The 26684-nt window shown below is 41.8% G+C and overlaps 1 pseudogene; it reads right to left on the bottom strand.

Annotated features, from left to right (window-relative positions):
- LOC146551468 (endoribonuclease Dicer-like) lies at positions 1-26684 on the bottom strand (annotated as a pseudogene).

Raw genomic sequence — 26684 nt, 5'->3', positions numbered from 1 at the left:
TAATGTTGACAGCTCAGTAAGAGAGCTCAATTGTTTTGGACCTGAGGTTGATTGGCTTTGAGGCTGCGCAGAGCTCGTCGCGCCGCTGCCGACTTGGCAATCCGGTAGCTGCGGCCAACACCTTTAAACTTGCCCTTTCCGACGACCTCCACCGTCACGCGGACTTTCCCATCATACGTTCTTTCTGCGGGGCTGCAAAGACAGGAGCGGGAACAACTGTTATTCTGAGTAATATACCAGCATTCTTTGAGTTGAATATCACACGTCCAATAAGAAATGATTCAAAAAGGTAGGGAAAAAAGGTGATTATATAGAGGCTTAACCCTTTAAAACATGAACCATGAAATAACTCCCAGAAATCTTTAATTGTTTTGATAACAGTGTTTGTTGAACCTTTACACAAAATATATCAAATTTGAATCTGCATATATGAGTATTAATTTGTATCACATTTGCTACATTAGCCACATTTTGCAATTCAGCCATTAAACATTTATCATGCAATTTATATCATTTTTTTTAAGGAAAAAGAAAAGTCACGCTGATGATGTAGACGGTCTCAAAAACACACAAAAACCCTTGTAATCAAATATGATACGCTTCCAGAGATGGAGTTTTGCATAAGTAAGAAGATGTCAGAGACCAGTGTTAGTCCAGTATGATTAGTATACCTTTTATATTTTGATCATTATGCTAATTACACACTGTCCAAAAGTTTAATACCACTAAATTCAGCTGCCCTGAGTTAATAGCATCCACCAAATCCTTTCTTCTGTTTCTTTAATAGTTGATCCCATCTTAAAGAAAATATAATTATTTTGTTATCTATAAATTTGTACATGTAAAGCTGTTATTTACATATATTCCTGAACAGAAAAAACTACTTTTAGTGGTGGAATATTTTGCTCGATTAATGTGTGATGATATTTAAAAATCCTTTTGAAAGACACAAAATAATTTCCTTGTTTTTAAAATCACAGCTGGCCTAATAAATTTAAAGCACTGCACTTTTGCCCCTGTATGTACAGTCAGTGTAGCGAAGCTGTGCTCTTCATGTCCTACCTGAACTTTGCAGTTTCTGGTTCCATCTCGAGCAGCTCTCTCACAGGAGAGCGTGGCACATTGGCAGAGAATTTCTCTGTAATTGGTGAGGGGATGAAGATTGGTGAGGTAGAAAGAGATGGTATCATGACGATTCAATTGACACAACCACAGAAGTGGCAAATTATCATGAATGTTTGCAGTCATTCAAGCTCTCTGCATGCGCTGCCCATCAATCACGGAGGATAAACAAGAAACACAGAAATAAATAGAGAAACATGCTTCCACTCTTTCTCACCTATAAGTGGCCTCATCATTGGATAATACACTTGCCACACAGTCTCCAATGACATCCTGCTGTCCATGTAAATTGCTCAGCTAGCGACTCAAAGATATCTCCCATGGCCTTAGGGACTTCAATGTCCTCCTCCTTCTCTTCGTCTTCTTCGGAGCGTCGCAGCTGGAGACAAAAACAACAAAGCTGTGCGTCAGCTGACACACTGACAGCTGTAACACCCCCAACCAGTTACAGCTGCCCCTCCCTGAGCCCCTTTCTGTCAGAGGTTCCTTCCTGTTAAAAGGGAGTTTTTCCCTTCTCAATGTCTATCTGCACTCTGACAGGTTGCACTGATGGCAACACAATAACCAGATCCCAGTTAATTACATATGGAGTCCAGTACTGTTCCCAGTCTGAGGCTTCTTATATAGTGCTTTTCTACTCTTAGCACTCAAAGACTTTTACACAACTCATTCACCCATTTGCACAAGCACTTTCTTCTATGCTCTCTAACATTCACATGCATTTATTTCCGATGGATGCACCCGGAGAGCAACATGGGGTAAGCATCTTGCCCAAGCAGACAGGGATCGAACCATAACCCTTCCAATTAAGTAGGTGACCTGCTCTACCACCTGAGCTGCAGCCACCCTGTGTTAACTCTATGCTATCAGCCTAATCTTCTTCTGTGTAATGGGGACATTGTGAGTGACTTTCCTGTAAAGCTGCAGAATTTAAGCCTCTGTCTGTTTAGCGTTACCAACTCACATTAAGTCATCTCTCCATTGCTTTTACAGCTTTTTCTGTCTGATTTGACCCCCAAATATGTTATTTTATTGTTCAGCTTAGGGCGCTCGCAGAAACATTGAGAAAGGATTAAGCCAATGGCTATGGTAGGAAAGAGTGTGCGAGTTATTGCTTAATTTCTTTCTCGCACTTTTTTATTTTTATAAATGCGTTCTTGTTTATATGCCTGCTGTCCCCTAAGGCATAAAAGTCCTTAAGCACAACGAAAGGAGATTTTGGTGCCAAGCTAGCCTTTTGCAGACGAATGAAACCCAAACGTTGGAATATGAAAACAGCTTAATAAAAGCTGCAGCCTCGTTATTCGCGGCGAGCGGTTCTTGAACTTATTTCAGAGGGCAAAGCTACAACAACAAAGATTAGGCTTGTTCCTGCAGAAGCGATAATAACCACATTCTTCAGAGAAGCAGGACTCACCTCAGAGTCCATGCCTTGCATTTCATTCTTCTCCAGCTGAAACTGCACAAAGTCATCAATGACGTGGAAAAGCTCTGGCGAGATGGCCTTGAAGTACTTGTGATAATCGTATTTAACAGCCAGAGAGGCAAAGATGGTGTTGTTGACGAGCGCTGAGCGCAGGTCGGTCAGTACTCCAGGAGAGTGCTGCCGTGGGTCTTCGTAAAGGTGCTTTGTTATGAGGTAGTCTAGAATTGCATCGCCAAGAAACTCCAGCCGCTGGTAACAATCTAAGAAAAAGTGAAAGCAGCACAGATTTGTCAACTGGAGATGCACAACTAAGAATGAAGGACAAAGTCAGTAAAGCATAAGGTTTACTGACCTGTAATGGTGTTATAATGGTAGGAAGCGTGAGTGAAGGCTTGCAGGAGATAAGCCTTGTTCTTAAAAGTGTAGTTGATCTTTTTTTCAAAGTTCTCAAAGCCAGATATGAGGTGGTTGAGAGTTCGTTCTGCATCTGGATGGTCCAGCATGCAGCGGGGTGGGATCTTGAGCCAGCCGTAACACAGGTCTGCGACTTGAGTATGAGTGTGAACCTGTGCCGCTGCTCCAGTCGGTGGACCTCTCTCCAATGGTAAAACCTGTTGTCGTTTTATTAAAAAATAATAATAATAATAATAATAATAGGAGAGAGAGAGAGTTTTGCCTTGCATTCTTTAAAACGTTACTTTCAAACAGTGCCATGTCTGTAAAGCTTGGGTCCTTCCAGATTTGAGCTGATGCAAGTACTCGGTCCATAATTCTCAATATTTTATGCATCACAAAAATTAACATCATTAACATCACTGCAATGTTTTCCTGAACAATGCATGTCGCCACTCAAACTCCATAAACTCCATGTTAGGACGCAGGGGGAGGAGCTTGCTTAACTTTGCGATCGCCTAACTGGCATGTTCAGTAACTGACATGTATCTGAATTATTTATAATTAATATAAAAATATTATCAAATATAATTAACTATTTATTTGAACTGAGTCAGGAACATATAAGACCAAAAGTGAAGCGTGTTGCAAAGCTGAGGCCAACAGCAAAACAATGAACAGTAATAAAAAGTTTGTTCTGAAAGCTGGTAAAGTACATCCAAATCAGTATTATAATTCATGTATTAAGTTCAGGCCCAGGTTTAGTTTTTTCTATAGTTATTAAATAACACAGTAACAAAGTATTTGCCACTTTCCACTGTTACAAAAGTGAAATCTAAATTTGAAGAAGCCACTTTCATCTGTGGTTTTCACTTTGGACTACTCAGGTTCTCTGCAAATGCTAAACAAGCCTGAAAGAACAAACAGGCAAAGGAAAAAGTGCATTCTCCAAAATCGGGGAACTCTTTTATAGATGTTATAATAAAAAACTTAGGGAGAAGCAGTGGCAGGAAATATTCCACATCATGTTTATGCTCATCAAAAGGACATGTGGTTTTATTAGGATTCTCAATTGATTCATTTTTGTGCGTGTTCATTTGTTTCTGCATTGCGATGCATTCCGAGCTCACTTGAGGCCCAGTGAACACAGGAACATTTGTGCAGCTCTCTCTCCACAGCTGGTCAGGTAGCAACCTAGCAGAGCCTCGACACAGTCAGCGATGCTCTTGTCTGCGATGCACTGCTCTGTATGCAGGTCGTAGGATATGGACTGCTTACCGAGCTCAGTGCCACAGTTCTCTTCCGATGGATTCCAAAAGCCTACCACAAAGTCATCCTCCTCACCGGCCTTGCTGGGGTCCAGGTAGCACATTGCATCCCACGAGCTGTAGTCAAACTCCTCAGGTGAGGGCCCACTGGGCACCTGCTCTGTGGGGTAATGAGCTGCGGTTGGATGGGAGGGCTTCTTGGGGGTCTTCCAATCATACGGAGATTCCATAGCTGGTGAGGAGCCTGAAGCTGGAGTAAGATTGGGAGGGAAGCCACTCAACGAGATCTCTTCCCAAATGCTCCAGATCCCAGCAACATGTTGTCAATGAAGCGGATGTGCTCCTTGTAATACTCAAGATCATCCTCCATGTTCACTTCATCTTTTGGCTCATCTTTCAGCATCAACTCGCCATCTTCATCTACATCCTCGCCCTCGTCATCATCCTCATCATATTCGTGTCCAGATCGCCCGTTAGCCAAAAGCTCCTCTTTGGCCTGCATGAGGAAAAAAAAAAAAGTCAATATAGTCCAAAAATCAATAGTTCATATTTCTATATGTATAATCACTGAAGTCTCTTCAGCACAAATTACTTTCTCCTGGGAGTAATTAAGTAATGTACTGCATTAGGTTTAACAAAATTGTTCTGTGTCATGTATGTAATACGTTACCTTTTTAAAAATAATAACTCCAACACTGATCACACAACAAAGAGAAGAAAACGCCTCCAACGCACACAAACATTTGAGCACACAGCTCATTAGCATGAATGTAATCTCATTGATATGCTGTGGAGCCAATGAGAATTGATAAGGAATCAAATCGATAACCAATAACAATAACGTAATCAGGTCTGCTGAAGCAGGTTTCCAGAGGCAAAATTAATCAAAATGCAACTTTAAGTATGTGAGCTGTCATTCATAGCCTACAGTTTAATGTGTGTTTAGTGAAGTATGCATATATAGACTACACATTGACATTAACAGACGATATGTCCTAAGCATTATCAAAAAAACATAACTAAACTCTTAATAAAAGTCTAATTGTGCACAGCGACTGTGTCTTGCTCCATTTTGTGAGTGTTTCTGTAAAAACACAGAGGAGACTGCTATCTGAACTAAATTAGAAAATGAGCCTGTCTCAGTGTTTTACTGCTTTTTATTGTTAAGCATTAGTTTTATTGCAATTTATTTCTGTTTTACATTTTCCTGCAGTTATTTCTGGGACAGTATATCATTCAACACAAACACAGTATCGCAGGCCTGTTTTCAGCACTCTGGATATTTCCTGCATTCACACAGCATTAGTCCATCTCGTTTGTTATGCCACTTTTAAGCACTGTTGATGCACATAATGTGCCTAATTAAAATCATGTGGGGCACCAGGTTACTTTCAGTTCAGCATAAAGTTGAATTTGTCTTTGGCCTGTTCTCTTAGCAACAGACTTTCATAGATTATTGGTACAATCTGGAGCAAAGGCTATACAGCATTGTGTAATTTCCCACCTCCATATGTGGATGACGAAAAGGGATGCCAGGGATGAAAAGTATATAGAAAGCTAGCACCACACGAACCATGAACAAACTGTCAGGTGAACATCTAATTTTATGGTATGTATCATCATCATCACTTCAAAAATAGATCTCCTTAAAATGTTCAATGACTGGATGTTTGGGCATATGGTTTGATTCACTGAAGGTTATTATCTAAAAGGAAAAGATTTTAGTCTTTTCTGTTTTAGGTTGTTCCTTTTTAGCTCACATCTGACCATTAACTGTGTTTTATTTCAAGCCGTTTTTCCCAAGTGGTGTATAAAAGAGTGTGTCGAAGGATTTTGGTTTTTAACCATCATTATGAAAAACATTATCTGAGCTCCAGGAGTTCAGATGAGAGTTCAGACCTGTTCGACATGCAAGCACACAATCTCACCACGAGTTGCAAAACACGGAGAAAGTCTGCCCTCTACTGCCCGTCATCGTCATTACATGAAACAACCTTTGGAAACTCCTCAGCGAACACACCGATCGACTACCACACAACAAAGAGAAAAAAACAGAGCGTATAAAGCTGCAGTAATCCACTGACCTCCTCTGAATTCATTCTGTCGGTGCTGCTCTTGTCCTGGTTGACCACATATCCAGGAGGCAGCCAGTTAACTGGAGGGTCGAAGATGGACACCACCATTCTGCTAGGAAGCCCTTTCTTCTTTCCCAGACGGTACAGGTTACAGTTGCTCACCTGGACATCAGGCAGAGTGTGAGTAACACAATGAAGTCATCTTGTCTTAATGGACACTGTGACATCAGCCAAGCCAGGACACAGTGCAAAGATGAGTTCTTAAACAGGTTTGCAGCTGTTCCCAAATGACACTAATCAACAGACCAAATGCTAATGCATCCAAGTCATTTTGTGTCATTTGCCTTGTTGTAGACAGCGATGAAAGTGTGTACATCTTCAGCCGGGCTGCATTCCATTATATACTGTTACTGTGTACACACATGCACGGCCTGTACCTTACTACTGCCACACGGTTCAGAGAAATAACATGCGTCTCACCTTCTTGCTGCGCATGTAGCTGAGACGTCCTTCGTGAGCATCAGGGTAGGTACAGAACAGGTATGTAGTGATGGCATGCTTCAGGAAAGAGTCACCGAGCATCTCCAGCCGCTCCAGGTTGAAGCCGTCGCTGGCATTAGACAAGGTCAGGGCCTGCAGGATGAGACCGGGGTTGGGCCCCAAGCTCTTGGGTGAGTTTGCTGCGTGGGATCCATGCTGGGGACGAGCACAGACATCAGAAGGTGCTGTGAGAGTGTTGGGACTCGTGGCTGCTCGGCTGCAGACTGAGGTAGCTTTTTTTGTGTGGTCTGAAGTCCTCCCCGATGTACATTCATCACTAGGCTGTGGAGGACTGGAGTTGGGCTTCTTCAAGGTGTGAGGGGGCTGCACAAGAACTGAGGTAGTGCTTTGTACTGATTTGGAGCTCTGCAGCCCAGCAAAGCTGAGCTGGGAGCATTGGCAATTGTCACATTGGGGAAGGTGCTCATTTTGGTTGCCATCGTCACAGCTAGCAAAGAAGGCAGTGCCATTAGTTAGGTTCCTGGTGCAGGGGGCTTCTTCAGAATCTAAAGCTTTGAAGTCCTCCTGCTCAGACATGGAAGAGTGCTCACCACTGGGAAGCATTAGGGAACTGGGATCAGGGCTTATAGTCTCTTGGTGCTTACAGTGACTGGCACCTTCCTCGCTGCAGGACTCAGGGCAGGATATGAAGGTTTTGCTGTCAATAGACCTTTTCCAGCCGAAGTCCAGGTTTGGATATCTGCCACATACAGAGCATCTACATGTTAGCGTGTGCACACACACACAAGTTGTTCACAAACAACAAATCCTAAAAGAGAAAGATTTGGTTTTCTTAACTAAGATCAGACATTAACACTAACTCATCAAGTCCCAATGGGACACTTTGGTCTGGCCATTCTTGTGGATGTTACTTTGACATGTGCCACCCACATCAGCATTCTAACAACTTTATCATGCAATCAACTCGTTTTACTGTGCAATAGGAAAAAATGTGCAATTTTGAGGACACCAACATTTATATAGTCCTTTCCTAGTCTAATAAGTCAAAAGGCTTTACAATCTAACCAACAGTCACCCATTTTCTACACTTGCACTCCAATGAACAGTTTTAATTGTGTTTGTGTATGAATCTTTTGGAAAGTGTGACGCAGAAATCTGTTATTCTATTGTGTATGTAACAGCAACCTGAAGTCAGGGGGGAGGGTCTGGACACCCACTCCGGCCTCACTAGCTGTCTGAGCTCTGAGCTCCTCAGCAGTCAAACAGGCAGTGTAGGCGGTAAAGAATGCTGGGCAGACACACTGCTTTTCTCCACAGGGAGGCTGGAATAGGGTGGATGGCACACAGTTCTGGGACCAGGATCTGACGACAAACAAAGCACATGAGACTGGGATTGTCGGAATAAACAGCAACTCACAACAAGACTTCGTCTCTGGCACTCACTGGTCTAATAATTCCTGAAAGCTAACAGATCACCATCAACCCTGTCCACACACATGATCATGCCATATTAAATAATGCATCTTTGAGAATAGTATTCTTTGATATAATAGGTTATAGAAATCAGTAATAATAATAATAATCATCATCATCATCAATCCATCTCTTTCCAGTTCAAATTCACAGTAGGGCTGGAGCCAGAGAGACGAGCGTTTACCCCACAGCCAATTCAGAACCAGTATCTGGACTGTGGGAGGAACCCCGAGCACCCGGACACAGACACAGGGAGAACATGCCCACTCTACACAGAAAGACTCCAGCTGACCAGTGGATGGAAACAGGACCACTGTACTAACCAGCAGTAAAGTGATATCTAGAAACGTTCTTTAAAAACACACAAAAATGAAATATGAGCATGTCCCATGTTCCTTTACACACAAAATTATACTAGGTTTCCTACACTGATGGATATCTCCTCACCCTACAATCTAACAGAGGCAGCGAGTACCTGTTTGTTCTGTAAACTCTCCCACTTGGCCTTCCTCTTCTCTGCACTGCTGAGTGGCAGGGCTTTGCCCTTCTGGTTTAGGTGTCGAGGGGTTAACAGGTTCAGTCTGCGATGGGACAAGAGAGTTGGAAAGCCTGGTCACCATAGTGAACATTTAAATTTATATATACGGCATAGTATCAAACAAGCACCCCCCAGGTTTGCCTTTTTCCTCCTGACCTTTATTCCACACTTCTGTGGATTACATATTGACAGTTCTCATAAAAGCTAGCATGTAAGCATATTCACACTTGGAAATTGCATTAATCTGTTTATTGCCTTTCATGAAATAACCAGTACAGACTCCACTCTTGGCTATAACATTATTATTCAGGAAGGGAGGTACTTCCTAAAAATAAAAATTGCTCCAATTCCTAACAACACAATATTTATGCAAAGCCAAGTGGAATCGCATATCTGCTTCTGTGCTTTTCTGTGTTTTCTCACATGCCTGAGAAAACTGTCCTTGTCCACATAATTATGAACCTGGCTCCAGATTTGGTGCCACTGACCTGGAGGAGGTGTGGTCTACATCCAGGAGCGGCTGGTTAAGGTTTGACAAGTCCAGGTTGTACTTTGTTTTGTAGTACTCAGCGAAAGTCTCATACTCTGGCGAAGGAAACTTGCTGAGTGGTGTCAGGTCTGCGTACACATCAGCGACATAGAAGCGATGAGGCTGGTCGAAGTTGCGATACCTGGAAAGTAGCAGCGAGGCGATTATCATGTCGTTTGGCTCAGCGTATACTTCATACAGCTGACACGTTCACACAAAATCAATCCAGTACAGACACGTGCCGCTCCACTACCTTGGAATGATGACAGCATCCTGGTAGTCCTCCAGCTTAAAGGTGAAGGGGTTCTGCTTTGTGTACTGAGTAGTAGGAATGCCAGTGCGGGCCTCAGACTTCTCAATGTCTTCCATAAACTTAAAATCCATATCTAGTGTGTTGGAGTCTCCAACTGAAGAAGCCAAAGGAGAGAAGGAAAGATGGTTAACGAACATTTTAACACAGGTGGAAATGAATTTACAAACTGAACTGAGCACTCACCAACATTCAGAGGTAGAACACAGTAAGCAGAGTCAGCCATTGTGGGCATGAACTCCAGTGCAGGTTTCTCCAGGCGGAGAATATGGGAGAAAATGTACTGGTGGAGACGAGTGATGAGGTCGAGCTGGGCAGTGGTGAGCGTGAAGCCAGACTTCTGCAACTCGATGGAGATGGTCACCTCACCAGAGCGAGTGTACACCGGGAAATGGGGAATCTGGATCAAAGCAAAGCTGCTCGTTTTCACATGTATAACACGTCTACAGAATAAATGCTGAAGAATATTGTGAAGCACTGAGGTACTCAAATGTGCCGAAGCAACGTACTCGAGGTATGGGTTTGGCAGTCAGTATGCCGAAGCACCTGGTGGTGTCCTCTGGCGGGTAGAGCTTTCTTCTACGGAAATTGAGCTCATCAGGGAGGGGAGTGGTGAGCACCATCCCAATCACATACAGGTAGTAGCTCTGCTCCGGTACTGCATAACAGTCACACAGACACTCCGGTATCTGGAGATGGCAGAAACGGGACACACGATTTTTGCACAGTACTGTATGCTCATTGAGTCAGCCCTCATGTTTCTCTATCCCGGGTTTGCCTTTACTGCACTGGCAGTGTGTTTGGGATGAAAACTCATTCAACATTAACCAGTAACATGTTTTCCATATGGTAGTGCACTGCGGATCAAAATATGACTGTACTTTTCTTGCATTCGTAATTCCTTCAATCATAATTCCAACCACACTGGATGAAGTGCACCGTTCAGATACCGTTCACCTGCTGATTATTTTTTCTAGGCCTGCTACTTGTGTTGACCTCCACTTGTCCAGTTTCCTTCCTTTTTTAAAGGTCACCATGTCATATTTTGGCAAGTTTACAGTTTGCTAAACTAAAGCAAATAGTGTGCTTTAGCAACAGGCTGCTAGTAAAGCATTTAAAGATACAATGTAAAAATGAGTCTTTGCTAATGTAAAAGTCAGTGTTAAATGGCTTAACTTGGCTCCTGAAAATGTCAGGCACTGAAACTGGACTGATAAGTACGAAAGCAGCCAGCATCTAAGGTGTTTCACAGTTTTTCTTTAAAGAAGTCTGGAGTACTACTGCTAAAGCCTACTTTAGAGGAAGCAGAATACAAAGAAATGAGGGGAGCACAGTGCTGTATATGCCAACACATTTACTTACTGGTGCGATATAGCAAGGTTCTGCCAATCCAGAGAGTCAGTGATGAGTTTGGATACAGCCAGTTGACCCCCCCCCCCCCCATCCCCCCATATCACCTCAGATTTTTGCAGCTGAATTACTTCAAAAACAGTCTGTAAACTGGTTCAGCCGTGCCCTCCCTGCATCAAATGCCTGCCTGTAATGAGCATGACGTACAGCTTTGGGGTAGCACTGCCTTCTCTTCGTAGAACCAGGCCGGCCTGGGACACTGGTCTCCTCCTCATCGTGAAGATCAAGCTCCTCCTCGTATTTTACCGTCTCCTTTCCCACGGGCATCAGGTGATCATCCAGTTCACCTTAGAAGGAAGAGGCAAAAGATGAAGCAATGAAGACAAAAATAACAAGATTAGTCTGCAAGATTGTTATTGTGGTTTTACCTATTTTGTGGAGTTTCTCACAGCATACTAGTGCAACTGCCTTCTCTGCCACTCTTGCACAATTCATCACTGGACCCTGTAGGTGCAAGTCAAAATATCAATCATCCTTTAGAAATATAAAAGGAGCACGTCAAAATGTTTACACTGGCAATTTTGAAACTATAACAGCCTTCCTTACCTTGACAGGAACTCGCAGAGGGGAGTTTATAGGCAAGTAGAGAGTGGACTGGAAACATCCATCCCCCATCTCCACGGTTTTACATTTTGGTGCTAGGTGTGTGAATGGGTCGCTGGGCAGCCGAGCACAATACCTGAACACCAGGGCAGAAAGACCTTTTCAAATATTTATGGCAATATTTTGATAGATACAGAGCTCTGCTGGTTCTTTCTCACATCTCAAAGTGCTTTACTGTTTTTTGCCACTTGTACCCAGGAATCATGAATGAAACACACACACCTCGAGGAAACTCACACTGGCACAGAGACAACATGCAAACACTTCATCTCTTTATTACAAACTTGGTGCTGATGCGATGGCGATTGGACTGTGTGTCTGACACTTTCACTGGATTGGGAACCCTGTACTGTCTTCAGCTATACTGACATGTAAAATGATGAGTGAGAGAAAAAGAAGCAGCAGTATCATGTATATGTTGGCTCCATGCAAGCAGAAACCGTGGGCAGCAGTTCACATGGATTTAAAGTGACAAACAAAAAGAGGCTGTTTGGAGCAACCGGCAGTCTCGATCAATAACAAAGTATTTGAGCTGGAAAGAAAAACATTCTGAAAATCAGAAACCACACCTGTTAATGTGACCGATGGCCGTGTTGATGGTGACTCGAGGACCTCCATCCTCAGACCGCAGGACATAGGGTGGTAGAATGTTGTCATCATCCATCACCTGTTCCACTTCAAACTCACTCACCTCCACTGACTTGGAGCACTTATTCCTTAAGATCTGTTTGAGAGAAAATTAGGTCATTTGGCCCCTAAGCCAACAGACTAAGCATCTCAGTCTTGTCAGATAAAGAGAAAACATTACTTTTTCTATGGCCTTGTAGGTACTGAGATCTTCTTCAAAGGCTTTGGTCCTCCCAGTGTCAGCCAGCATGATGTAGTTGGAGACAGGTGCCCGAGCTCGGCCTTTGGACTGGACGTAGGACCTGTACTCTGTAGGCAAGTCAAACCGCACCACCAAGTTACACTTTGGAATATCTACGCCTTCCTCGACGATGCTGGTGGCAATCAGAAGGTTAGTTTCATGAGCCCGGAATTTGCGAAGAACCTGTCAGAGAAGGAAAAGGGGTCCTGAGTTCAGGAAGTGATAACAACAAAACAACCAAGAATTTAGCACGGTATCCACACATCTCTCCATCGTTCATTTTCAAAATCCAAGTCTTCTTTTATATTCAGCACAATTTCTTCCTGTAGTTATCTTATCAGATTCAGTGGCAGCGTCTGAACCCGGTGACCAGGTGCACAACATTTGCGAAAAGCACCTGACCGAGAAAAGTCTAGAAAGAGAAAGTGTTGTTGCCATGGTGCTCACTGTGCACACAACCACAAGTGCTAGCTCACAGGATTAGAGAAAACCATTAAATAACTCCAAACACATTTTTAAGACCTGTTCCAAGGTCCTCACAGGTCAGTGGGGTCAGAATGACTCTTTAGAAATAGTTACACTTGACTTTTCACAGAGTGCCACACCACTCAGAAGCTAATATGGAGAGAGTGTGATGGCTGACATCCCCAAGTTATCTCTCACTTACCTCCTCTTGCTTCCTGAACTCCACCTCCATTTGTTTGTTGCGTGCCTGGTTCTTGCCAATGCTGTGGCCAGTGATGAAGTTGCTACTTATATAAGCAAGCTCTGGGTCCTGCTTCCCTGCCTCCTTGATAAGACTGGAGAACAGAAAGAGTGTCAGTGATAACTCACCAAGGACAAAAACATGCAGCCAGTCAAACAACAGACGCCATCTTTCCAAACTTTTATGATTTATCACCAACTACCTGCTGCACTGACGATTTAGAGGGCGCGTTCATTCTCGCCACATGCCTCTATCACTCAGCCACCAAAGTAAGAACAGAAAGGGTATTTTGGTACCTTAAGATGTAAACTCAATGGCTCTAAACACCGGGGATTTTTTAAAATCCCAAAGCTACGATCATTAAGCTAGCCAGTGTATCTTATTTTGCCTCACTGTTACTGCTTTAAAAATACTTCTTTTTTTTTTAAACACCTCGAAAAATTGTAAAAACGCAGACGAATTTTATATGATATCATCCATTTATGTCCACTAATTACAGACTATGACAGGCAGATTAACCACGAGTCAGTGCTCTCTCCTGCTGGTATTACTCCAGTTTCCTTCTGATGTCTGCAGCACTGACTGACTGACACACACGAAATAACACCAGTCTCTAAGCTGAAGCAATTATTCCTTGAAGTCCTTACCGATTGAGGACAACAGCTGTATAACGCCTCTCCACAAAGATGATTCCACACAGGATATTTGTGAATGGAGAGGGAAAGTTAGCTTCAGGCCTCTCTTTGGCTTCCACCTCTTCATCCTCATCTTCATCCTCAGAGTCGCTCCAGGACACATAGTTGTCCTGGTTGCGGTTGTTGTACCACTCCACACTTTCAAACTGCTGCCGCTCAAACGGCTTGTATTCGTGCAGGATCTCAAGCAGCCGTAGGACCTTTGGCGTGACAAACTTGAGGTCCAGGCAGGCGGGGGAGAAATGCTCCTCACAGAGAGCGTGCACTTTGCGCAGAATAGTGTCCGTGAAGAGTAGAAATTTGCGGCTGAGTTCCTCCTGCTCGTGTTTGATGTACTTCTGTAGCTCGCGCACCATGATGCCTGCTGCCTTATCTGCACACCAGGGCCCCAGCACCTGCAGTACGGCCCGGCAGTCATTGAGGACCTGGACGGGAAGGGCACAGTATAAACAACAAGTTCACAGAGTAGGCTGTTCTACAGCTCACCTTTCTACTTGTATTTTAGAATCTTTTCTGGGGACATTTTTCCATCATCATGGCTGGATAGCCACCAGTAAAAATCTCCCAAATAAGCATGGCAAATTACAAAATCTTCTCAGGTATGCCCAGTATACCACATTATGACTGTTTCAGCAACCTCCCTTATATTGATAATAAAATTATTATTCCTTATCCAGGGATGATGACCATTATTCTCTCACTGATGAATTCAAAAATACTGGCAGTTGTACCCTTCAGCCTTCTAGTATGGTATCAATTTTGGCATGGTGACGACAATACCACAACATTTTATGGCTGAGAGGTAAAAGTGCGGCGAAGAATCCACTAATGGTGCTGAAATCATAATAGCTGCTGACTGCATCGGCCCGATGAGTAGTTACATTTCTCGGGAGGCGCACGTCCACTTATGTCTTAGATTTAGTGCTGAAGCATAATTCAGGCATTACATCGATGGTTAACGCTCAGGGATCAGAAAATGCATAAAGCAACAGCCTGATGAGTCCAACACATGGGTGTACAGTAAGGTTGGGCATGGACGTATATATCGACTATCACCGACAGGCTGAGGCTTTCACCCATCGTTTTTACAAGAGCAATTTATTTATTTGCCCATGAGTAAGTTTTCTAATAATGTTGGTTGAAGCTAAGAGAAGCAGTCAACGAAAAAAATAATGACACTATTTTAACAGCATCCTCTTCTAGCTGCAAACAAATGCAGCAATTCATTTACTCAAAACTCATAACAGTAAAAAAGAAAGGCAGTAGCCTACGTTCAGAAAAAAATTAAAAACATTTTATTTAAAATTAAGAAAAAACCCACAATGGTGAGGAGGAAACAAAGAGAAACTGCCTTCTTTTTTCCACTATAACCGTGTTTACAGGCCGTTCCAGTGTTTGTCTGACTTACACACTCGACCAAACAACAAATACAAAATTAAACCAAAAGTAAGTTAAAAATAAATTTTAAAAAAGTTAAAAATAAAAAATAAAAAAAAAACGCCAACGTAATGTACAGTCTTCTGTGCAAGTTGGCGCATCTCAATTAAATAAATAAATGAATATTCCAAAAACTATATAAATCCTGAAAGAAAGAAGAAAAGAAGGTAAAATATTCCCTCCAAACAAAACAAATTCTGAATGCGCAAATCAGTCTGTGTACGATTACATTGGTCACCCATCAAAAACTGACCTGCGTGACTATCGCCGGTTATTGGACTGATGGTTGTTGGTTGGAAAATTTTGACATATCGCCCAACCTTCGTGTACAAATATACAAAACCTGCAAAAACGATGCTGGTCTTTTCTGCGGTTAGTGAGAGGCACAGAACCACCTCCAGAGTATGATGAAGTAAATAACCGTAGGATAAATAAAACTGAGATGAAGAAACACTAAATTTTAAAAGGCAGAAAACCTTTGGAACTCTGACCTGTTTGGAGATGAATGTGGGATCACGGTCCTCCTTGACCACAGATATGTTGCAGTCATTCAGGAAGTGAAGAGCTTCATTGAGTTCAGCCTGCAAACGGGAGGAGAGGCCACTCTTGTCCACGTAGGAACCGCAGTCCAACACCACTTCTCTTGGCTGAGAGGCGTATCTAAAACAAGACCCTGTATTGTGAGCATTTCACTGCCACCATTACTGGTTTTCAGTCTAGTTTCACATGTGTCACATACAATGGTGTGAAAAAGTGTTTGCCCTCTTCCTGATTTCCTATATTTTGGTACGTTTGTCACATTTAAATGTTTCACATCATCAAACAATTTTAAAATATTAAAACAAACACAAGTAAACACAAAATTTAGTTTCTAAATTAAGCTGTTTACCATTAAAGGAGAAAAAAAATCCAAACTTACATGGCCCTGTGTGAAAACTGAATGCCCCCTAAACCTAATAACTGGTTGGGCCACCGTTAGGAGCAACAAATGCAATCAAGCATTTGCCATTGGAGGAATTTTGACCCACTCATGTTTGCAGAATTGTTGTAATTTAGCCATATTGGAGGGTTTTTGAGCATGAACCACTTTTTTAAGGCAATGCGTCCCAAACGGATTCATGTCAAGACTTTGACCTGCCACTCCAAAGTCTACATTTTGTTCTTCTTAAGCCATTCGGAGGTGGACTTGCTGGAGTGCTTTGGATCATTGTCCTGCTGCAGAACCCAAGTGCTTGAGGTCACAAACAGATGATTGGACATTCTCCTTCAAGGTGTTTTGGTAGACAGCAGGTTCCACTTACCAAGTCTTCCAGGTCGTGAGGCAGCAAAACACCCGTTCCTATTTAGCGCTTTTCTACTCTGAGCACACGTGTACATTCACACCAGCAGGTTTTTTCTGTGCTGTTCCTAACTGCTTTCTGTCTAAGTGGTTTTTAAGCAGCTCACTGAGCATTTGTCAACAAGCAATCTGTATGAACCATTTCAGTCTGCTTTTAGACCAAATCACTCCACAGAAACAGCTTTAGTCAAAGTGGTAAATGATCTGCTGGTAAATGCAGACAATGATCGCACTTCAGTTTTATTACTGCTGGATCCAAGTGCTGCGTGTGACACTGTGGATCACTGCATTTTATTGGATAGGCTTGAACATTTTATTGGAATTACAGGAAATGTTTTATCATGGCTGAGATCTTACCTGCTTGGGAGGTCTCAGACTGTTAGTTTCAAAAATGATCTCTCTGAGACCTGTGCAGTGGAGGCATGGGGTCCCTCAGGGGTCCGTACTTGGACCATTGCTGTTTTCTATGTACCTGCTACCTCTTGGTGTTCTTTTACATTCTTTTAATGTAACCTTTTCATTGTTACGCTGATGACCTGCAGCTTTATGTTCCTTTAACCATTGGAAATTGTGCTGAAGTCTCTAAACTAGAATGCTGTTTATCTGCAATTAAGGGGCTGGTTATTGGATAATTTCTTGCTCCTAAATACTGATAAGACAGAGTTGATGGTCATTGGGCCACACAAATTTCAGCACTTGTCCCAAAATTTCATCTTGAAAATTGATGACAGTGTCATAAATTGCAGGAACAAGGTAAAAACTTGGGCGTGTGGTTCGACATGGTGCTCTCCTTCGAATCTCATGTAAAAGAGATAACAAAGACCGCCTTTTATCATTTGAGGAACATTGCCAGAATCAGACAAGTTTTGTCAAGCGACACTGCGGAGGTTCTTGTCCATGCATTTGTGTCTTCCCGCATTGATTATTGCAATGCTCTTCTTTCTGGCCTACCAAAGAAAAGTTTTAGAGGTCTACAGATGGTGCAAAATGCAGCTGCTCGCATTTTAACAAGAACTGGAAATTTTGAGTACATTACCCCGGTTCTGAGATCTCTGCATTGGCTACCTTGTCAGGTTCGAGCAGATTTAAGGTCCTGCTGGCTCACCTACAAGGCTTTAAACGGATTGGCACCTTCATACCTCTCCGACCTTTTAGACCTTTATGTTCCATCTCGTGCTCTACGATCTCAGGACTCTGGCCTTCTAAAAGTTCCTAGAGCCAGAAAAAGACAATTGGAGAGCTTTTTCTTTTCGTGCCCCGTTTCTGTGGAACAACCTCCCTCAAGATATTCAGCAGGCATGCTCTGTGGAGGTTTTTAAAACTAAGTTGAAGACACATTTGTTCACCTTATCCTACATGTCTTAATTATATGGCTTTTAGTTTTTAAATTTTTATTGTTTTTAACTTGTATTGTGTCTCTTACCTGTATTGCTATGTATCACTTTTATTTCATTTATCCCTTTAGTTGTACAGCACTTTATTTGAAAGCGCTTTATAAATAAAGTTATTACTATTATTACTATTATTATTATTAACAACAACATTCACACGCATTCCGATGCATCCATCGGAGGGCAAACATGGGGTTAGTATCTTGCCCAAGGATATTTGGCATGCAGACTGAAATCGAACCACCTACCACCCGGATAGTAGGTGACCTGCTCTACCACCTGAGCTACAGCCACCCCACAAAGCTACAGGGGTTCAGATATTGACTCAGGTGGTGACTCCAGGGTGTCTGGAGTCATGAACACTGACCTTAACTGAGCCAAATGAGGCCTGCAGTCCTTTGGTTGTTGCTGTGGGTCTTTTGTGACCTCTTGGATGAGTCTTTGCTGCATTCTTGTAATTTTAGTCGGTTCACCACTGTTCCATGTTTTCATTACTTGTGATGGGTCCCACAGCTTTAGAAATGGCTTTTACAACCTTTTCCAGACAGAGATCTCAATTACTTTGTTTCTCATTTGTTCTGATGAAATATTGGATCACGGCATGATGTCTGGCTTTTGAGGATCTTTTAGTCTACTCCACTTTGTCAGGCAGGTCTAATTTAAGTGATTTGTTGATTGAGAACAGGTGTGGCAGTAATTAGGCCTGACTGTGGCTAGAGAAATTGAACTCTGCTTTCCAAAGATGTGATACACCACAGTTAATTTACATTATAATGAAGGAGTGGGGGTTTGAATTTTTCCCCCCTTAATAAACATCTTCATTTAGAAACTGCATTTTGTGTTTACTTGTGTTATCTTTGTGTCTACTATTTAAATATCGGGAAGGGCGCAAACACTTTCTCACACTATTATAAATAGGGATGTGAATTGATAAGAAATTAGCGATTCCAAATCCATTGTCGATATCGCTTATCGATTAGATTCCTTATCGATTCCCATTGGCTTCACAGAGTCAGCATCATCTCTACGCAGCATATCAATGACAATATATTCATGCAAATTAATTACATGCTGTGTGGTCAAATTTTCCATCTTTGTTGTGATCAGTGTTGGAGTCATTATTGAAAAAGTAAAAAGGTATTACACAGAACACTTAAAAGTAATGCAGTACATTACTTAATTACACCCTAATGAGTACATATGTGATTTTTCTCTTAGTATTTCAGTTTAGACACAAAACAAAGATGAAAAACAGCACAAAGACACTTCAAAGTGATGGTCACAGTGATTCTACTGTGGAAACACGAACTGGTAGAAACGGAGGCTGCAGCCTGACTGCTCATTAGTTTGTTACCTGTTGAAGTTCAGCAGCAGCTGGCTTCACCAAAATAAAAATAAAAATAAAAGTAACATCTATATTCAGGTTATAGACCACTCCACTATTTTCCTCCTCTCACATGTGAACTGAAATCAGCTGATTGTAGTGAGAGCTCAAGAACCGATAGGCACTAACAATTCCAAGCAACTGGACAAACTGGGAACCAGTTCTTGTAGAGAACCCGATTCCCATCCCTAATTAGAACCCTAACCCTATTTTTTGTTTTAAAACAAAACACAAACAAACAAACAACAAAAAACAGACACACAGTAGCAGCAGTAGGGGTGGGTTTTTATAATCGATTCATCGATTAAAATAGATTCTGTCTTGGATAATGTGAAAATCGATTCATTAAAATCCTGAATCGATTTTTTAATATAAATTTATTTTGCCCGAAACGGCAGAATCTCAGGTGAAACCTCACAAATTTTCAACAACCACCAAACAGCTAAAACAGTAAATGAGAGCAGGAACACGACTTCTGCACAAAGACGTAAACACAAAGCGCGGACCCGCGGATCAGAATCAGTGAGATGTCGCCTTTCTCACCCGACGGCACGGACACGGACACGGTCGGGGCTGAAAGCCGACAGCTCGCTGATTCTGATGTTTCGGCGGGTCCGCGCTTTGTTTTCACGCCCTTTTACGCTGATTCTAAAGCTGTAAGTTTTATCTCTCTCCAAACAATATTGACTGAACCAGCAGCAAAAGAAGATCCAAACTATGCTTCACATAAACATCGTCATGAATTCCTTCTTACTTTTGCTGTTTTGCTTCCACCACGATAAAATCACACTTCATGCACAGCCCTCTCTTCTGTACTTCAAGAACAGTTTCCCGTCTAAAAATCTGTTTTCTGCATTATTCGCTTGCTTGTTACGCACAAGTCTACTGTTGTTTACAGGCTGTCGGCCGCTGCTTTTTTTCCCCTTTTACTTACTTCCGAAAAGAAAACCTAATTTCTGCCGTTCAATACTGAACAAATGTAAACTTTTTAAAATTATGCAACATGCAATACGCTTAGCTGTGTCTCTAATAAAACCGCTGTAATGTCAGAGGTAATGTTCATATGTTGATTAATGGTTTTCTTTCGTTTTGATGTACTGCAGAATATTTTTATAAAATCCAGGCCAGGAAAATCACCTTCATGTTTTTCTGTGTTTTATCTTCAGCTACTTTGACACAAAGACATCTGCTGTGATGCTCACACCTTTGATAAAGTCTTGCGTGTGTCAGCTTCCTTTTAATAGATACAAAAATATGTAAATGTACTGATCTGAATTATAATATTTCTGACTCAAAATTTCCCAGATTCAAATCGAATTGAATCGGTATCGAATCGATTCTAGAAATCAGTGACAAAACCCAGTCCTACACAGCAGTATAAACCTGCAAGTGGCTAGTCGAAGCAAATTTTTGCTGAACCTCATGCTCACCCCAGCGCCTGCTATGTGAGCGCCTTAAGCCGAGGGAAGTGTCAAATGCACGCAGTTATAAGGCTTACTGTCCAGGACCACAAGATCAGTAGCAGTCTCAGCATTGCTCTTAAGGATTCTTTCCAGATTCTGAATCTTCTGCTCCAGTTCTGATGGGTCACACTTTCCATTCAGAATGGAAGCCGTGAGACCAAGGATACGAGGAGTGCAGGAGCAGCCCTCAAACAGCTGCACACACAGAGGACAACCAGGTCACCCACAATGATTTGCATGATTCTCTGCCACTATTACAATAAACGTAATCCCATTTCCTTAAAGACTACAATCTCACCTTCATTATCTGACAGTAAGGGTGGTCTGTGATGGCCAGGTGGCAGTCATCAAACACCACCAAGTTGATTTTCGACAATGGTAAGATTTTATTCCTCAGAACATGAAGGAATATGTGGCAAGTCATGACCAGCACCTTACAGAAAGTGACAAGGACAATGGAATAGATTATTACCAACAGTGAGTACAGGATATCTAACTATCAGATATACATCTCTATTTTTCTCTCTCTCTCCTGCTCTCCTTCCTTGGATGTGTATTTGGTGCCATGTATGTAATGTAAATTGTCCACAGCCAAATCTGAACAGTCACCAAACAAAACAAAAACATCTGCAATCACCCTCGCACTCACGATCTAATGACACAATTATCACCCTGTCCCAAGCAGACCCCAGTGAAATCACAGACAAAGTACACTGGAGGATTTAGAGTCCCCCTGAAGCATGAAGGGAAACAGAGTGCTGGGCTTACCATGCCCAATAAGTCAGTGTTTAAAGGTATGAAAAAAGAAATGCAAGTACAGATATTATTTTTATTATGACAAAGTAATGGTGTTTCTGAGAAAAACACTGGCATCAGACAATATTTGCTTAACTGGATGCTGTTGGCTTATTATGTGAATGTGATGACATTCAGGAACAACAATGACCAAAGTTTAACTTCCATCTGTGTTTAAATGGGACCCAGTTTCATATTGTGTACATTCAAAGTGAGTACACTGAAAGAAGCTAAAACAATTAGTTTGTATAAATATGTTAAAAGGGTGAAAAAAAGATGAACAATCTGACATATTATTGTATCCAACCAGTATTGCCCTTCATACAGTTTGTTTTACTCTCCAAGTCTGTGTGTAAAGGAAGACAAACTTGTAAGAGCATCCCAGCATGCAACTAGCATCAGCTTAAGCACACCTGATTTTCTATTATCTGTCGACTCCACTGTTGGTCAGTCCATGCTAAGGTCTCCTCCAGATCTGTATACTCTCCCACACTGAGGTCAGAGTGAGTCCTGACTGCAGGCTGCTTGCTGAACTACAGAAGCAGCTGTGGAGCACAGAGCAGAGATACAGAATGACACACAGACAAAAATCAAGCACAATGTCACACCAGCTGAATCCGAATAAACAACAAGTTCACAGACATTTCTGGCACAGGTACCTGTGTTCACTAGAAAAACAGTCCTCTTTGCATTTTCTTGGTAAGGTCCACGTATTTGGTGGGAGAGCTCTTTTGTTAGAAGTACTGCAATGAAGGTCTTCCCTGAGCCAGTATTCAAGCAGACGATGGTATTGCGTTCAAGAGCTGCTTCAAGAAGTTCAACCTGTGGAGGCAGTTTCACATTTAGAGACAGCAAGCCCATAGCAGAACTAGGGACACAGTGACAAAGCACAGTGCTTTTTAAAACTACTGGGGATCACTGATCACTAAGGCTGGGCAGTTCATCAAAAATGATTCAAAACCAACATCCAGAACACTCTGATTAGTGTGATCTAGCACTATTTATAACTTAAATTCTGTTAATACTTCTACCACTAAAATATACTAAGGTGTGTGATGGAATAATTGAACGTTCACATGTCATAGTCCTGAACCTTTTTTTCCTCTGCTTTTTGAGCCATAAGCAATCAGCAAGTATTACTCAGGAAAAGGACTCCAGCATTACGAGTTAGACTGATAACCAGTACGTGGAACTGGTATACATATGTGGACACCCCCCACCGCCCCCCAAAAGAAAACAAAAACAAAAAAAAAACACCTTGGTATAAAAACAGGGTGAAAGACGTCTACTACAAAAGTAGTAGATGTCTTTTAAAATTAGAGTACTGGATTACTTATGACAATTACAGGTCAATATACACATCTCAAAATCCTGAGGAATGACTACACAAGCAAACTACGATATTGTACGCTTTCTTTATCATTAATGTCCCTATATAAGTGTGTTACTTTTTTGTTTTTTATTGTTTTAGGGTTGTTTTTTTTTTTAAATAAGCCATCAAACTGCAAAGACTTACAGATAAAAAAAAAAGTCTATATGGCAAAATATGGCACATTCAAATGACAATTCTGAGTCCTCACTTTCCCTTGTTAATTACAAAACAAAGGTGTTAGTTTCATTGCTTTCCATTGACAGGTTTGTGCAATTAAGTGGCCGTTCGGTAACTTGTCCTAGTCCTGTGGCTGTACCTCTGCTAAGGTCACTGAATGCCTGCTTTGCCGCTTATGCTACTTGTTCAGTTTTTTTGCTACTGGTAGAAAGATGTATGATACTTGGAGCACACTTTCATAGGATTGTGCTTTGTACAACATCAGTGATGTCTGCCTCCATATCTTCAGAAGAGCTGAGCTTTGCTCCTGACAGCAAATGTGGTCGTTTGCCTTCCATGCTCATCCTGTGCTCTGGACATTGCTCAGAAGACCACAGAGTAAAGACTAAAGATAGAGTTGACTGCACTTAGAGCCATAGGAGCCCTTCTTTTTTTTTAAATTATTTCGTCTAATCAGTTAAAACAAACATAATAATAAGACACACAGGAAATCAGCAGTAATAAATGATCACTCAAATGCTCATGAATTGTAGCCTTCTTGCCTGATATTTTCTAGGTGTATAAATGTTATCATGAATAGCCTCCTGCTGCCATGGAAGACCAAAGAAAGGCCCCATGGGTGAGGTGGCAGGAGTAACAAGCTGTAGGCCAGCCATGCTTCAAACTGGTGGAGGTGAGGGGGCTAAGGCTCCTCCAGTCGTCCACTTTATCTCATTTCGTCATCCTCTTCTTTTCAACAGTTCACTGGCAGTGGACATGAAAAGATTTTGTTAGGGTGCTGCAAATGACAGACATAACATTAGGGTGTTTTAAGGTATAAACAAGTTAAATTTAAGACTTAAGAATGGCTAAGTATATGTTGGAAAATGCAAAAATAAATAAATACTTACTGATAACAGAGACACATGGGCTAGGCAGACAAATGTTAATCTGGGCTTCATGATAAAATATATCTTCAGCTCCTAATGCTTCCCCACATTTGGCTCAAAACAGACCTGAGAAATCAGAACATTGTTATGATCATGTATTTCAAACATAGCTCAGTCAATAAGATTCAAGTAATCTATAAATGAGAATCATTTATTCTGATCCATCAATCAACTACTTTTCAACACATCTTAAACCTGAAATCGTCACCAGACCACCTGACGCTTGCCTGAAGGCTGTTCAGCCCTGGCAGCTATAACCATTCCCAGCAGTCAGCTTGGTGCAGCAAGCATTTCTTGCTATAAATGAAGCAGTTCACATTTGCTTGCAATTTAAAAGATTACAACCTGACACAACAGGCCTGAAGTGAGGTCTTTCACATACACAAATCTAGTAAGTGTTTGAAATTAAAGCAGACCACACTGGTAACGCAAATACTGGAAGCCTTAACATTTCATATACAAGATGTCAACATGCAGGTAGAAAAAAAAAAAGGTTAAGAAAGAAAGAAAGAAAGAAAAAAAAGGTTAAGAAAGAAAGAAAGAAAGAAAGAAAGAAAGAAAGAAAGAAAGAAAGAAAGAAAGACTCAAATTCTGTAGCATTTATAAACCAAGTGTGGACCTCTGTGTGGCTTATCATGGGACAAAGTCCACCTCAAAAATGGCCACACAGATGTAAACACACAGGTGCATGGTGCTAACTGTTTGGATCACAAAATTGAGGAAGCTAATGTGTTAACCTGCTTACATCTACACAAAAATGAAAAATTAATAATAAAAATGTAAACAATATATCACTGGGTACCTGGAAACCGTATTGACTTTTTTTTACGTTCTGAAACCGACTGCAACTTGTGATGACTAAATGGTTGCCCAGAGTTTGAGTGTGGCACACTCACAACCACTCCTGATCGCAAGGCGATTGCACAGGTTGCCTGATAAGAGGCATTTTTTCTAAAGTAGACTGACAGCAGTCACTCGCAGAGAGAGATTGTTGAAGCAAATAATTGCTAAGTTATCAAAGGGGACAGACTGCCAACATGTTGTCATCAGTCTGAATGAGTCTTTGTCAATGACCAACGCCAGTGTCACAAATGATTTAGCAGACTGACTTTATCTTGTGGGAAGTTTTAGCAGCAGTTTAGGCGTGCTTGACAATCTCATTTTGCAGCCAAAAAACAGAATATAGTAAAAAATATAATTTGCCGTTGAAAAGGTGGTGGTAAATCACAAAACATCTTTTTCTTCTGATTATCCACTTCAGGTTGCGGTGGACTGAAGCCTATCCCAGCTGCCTTAGGGCAAGAGGTGGCTGAACATGTCACCAATCACAGCTATGGGCAATTTAGAATCACCAGTTAACCCAACCCCACTAACTGCAAGTCTTTGGATGGTGGGAGGAGAGCCAACGCAGACTCTGCACAGTAAGGCCAGATGGTGAATTTGAACCAGGACTCTTGTTGTGAGCCACAGTGCTAACCGCCATGCTGTCCCAGTTTCATCATTAGTTGATCAAATTGAAGTCCACTTCCCAGGTTCTATATTACGTTAAATTGTTACATTAAATCCAAGGCCGAACTCTGGCATTTCTCCACTTGTCAGCAAGTGGCAAAGAGCACAATGTGTGTTGGATGGCTAGTTAGCAGCTAAATGTCACATTTCCACCGAACACCTTCAGACAACCAGTCGAGCTGATGCACACGAACTCGACATTAAATTAGTTTGAGTAAACATTTGAATACTGGTGATTTAAAAACATGTACTAGAAGAAAACGAGAACTTTAAAGTCCCTGGCCTGAGAACTGCTATAAAAGTACAACGATAGCTACTGCTAAGTGTGCCATAGTACAAAAAATAACTTATTTACGTAATGCTGCCTTACACTATGATGTAAAGAACCAAACGTCTCTAAGAACCCGTTAGCATTGTACAAAGCGTTGCCGATTGAGCAGAGACTTGTACAATTGCAATGAAAACCTTTTCACAGCGGCCAAAACAGTAAGTGAACGTAGCATGCCTAGCACACGATAAATGAAAGACTGGGCCTGTGTATTGCGGCGGTAAATGGCCTGGCTGTGTGTTTTTCCTCGTATTGTCCCTGAGCTACAGGCGAATCTGACCCATGGGTTCACTTGAAATTTACAGCGTTAAATGTAGTGCAACATCTGTACGGTTACTGCGGCCACCATGCACCATCATCATGTCAGCCAGCTAGCTAACAGCTAGCGAGGCCAAACACCACAGCAGTATTTTACAAGAAGAAACAAGCAACTCGACTATAAACTCACCACTGGATGCTTTTCTGATTATCACCTCGATTAGCTTAAACTCATTCGTTGAATATTTTAAGTGCCATTTACTCTCGTCCCGATTTGGTAGCTACTCGTCCACGGGGGACCACTTCCTTTTACCTGGGCCTCTGCTACGACAAAACATTCACGTAAGCTACGCAACCGCTAGTCAAAGAGTGGCGCACCAGTCTA

This window comes from Mchenga conophoros, linkage group LG19 (assembly GCF_057382185.1).
Source record: "Mchenga conophoros isolate Kocher_MC1m ecotype Shallow Benthic linkage group LG19, M_conophoros_male_GT1.1, whole genome shotgun sequence".
NCBI classification, from domain to species: Eukaryota; Metazoa; Chordata; class Actinopteri; order Cichliformes; family Cichlidae; genus Mchenga; species Mchenga conophoros.
This window is presented reverse-complemented; position numbering and strand designations above follow the sequence as displayed.